Source organism: Sinocyclocheilus rhinocerous, unplaced genomic scaffold, assembly GCF_001515625.1.
Source record: "Sinocyclocheilus rhinocerous isolate Xijiao unplaced genomic scaffold, SAMN03320098_v1.1 scaffold38087, whole genome shotgun sequence".
Taxonomy (NCBI): domain Eukaryota; kingdom Metazoa; phylum Chordata; class Actinopteri; order Cypriniformes; family Cyprinidae; genus Sinocyclocheilus; species Sinocyclocheilus rhinocerous.
This window is the reverse complement of record NW_015657093.1, coordinates 403-966: the sequence shown is the minus strand read 5'-3', so window position 1 is coordinate 966 and position 564 is coordinate 403. Positions and strand designations below refer to the sequence as shown.

The window sequence follows — 564 nt, the reverse complement described above, 5'->3', positions numbered from 1 at the left end:
TAGCTACTGCCCAGGGTACCCTAGCCACTGCATAGCAAACACACCGAGTACCTTAGCAACCGCAGAGCAACACCTTAGCAACAGCCCCGGGTACCCTAGCAACCACATAGCAGCACCCTAGCAACCGCATAGCAACACCTTAGCAACCATCCCAGGTACCCTAGCAACCACATAGCAACACCCCAGAAATTGCTCTGGGTACCCTAGCAACCGCACAGCAACACCTTACCATTCACCCCGGGTACCCTAGCAACCGCATAGCAAGACCCTAGCAACCACCACAAATACCTTAGTAAAAGCATAGCAACACCATAGCAACCGCCCCAGGTACCCTAGCAACCTCATAGCAGCACCCTAGCAACCGCATAGCAACACCTCAGCAACCACCCAGGGTACCCTAGCAACCGCAGCATAGCAACACCTTAGCAACCACCCCGGGTACCCTAGCAACCTCGTAGCAACACCCTAGCAACCATCCCGGGTACCATAGCAAACGCATTACAGCACCCTTAGCAACTGCATAGCAACACCTTAGCAACCGCATAGCAACACCCTAGCAACCAC

The 564-nt window shown here is 54.3% G+C and overlaps 1 long non-coding RNA gene across 1 annotated transcript in view; it reads right to left on the bottom strand.

The window, feature by feature from the left end:
* LOC107720845 (uncharacterized) overlaps positions 1-564 on the bottom strand; it is a 1,119-nt gene that overhangs the window by 285 nt on the left and 270 nt on the right. The window lies entirely within an intron of this gene.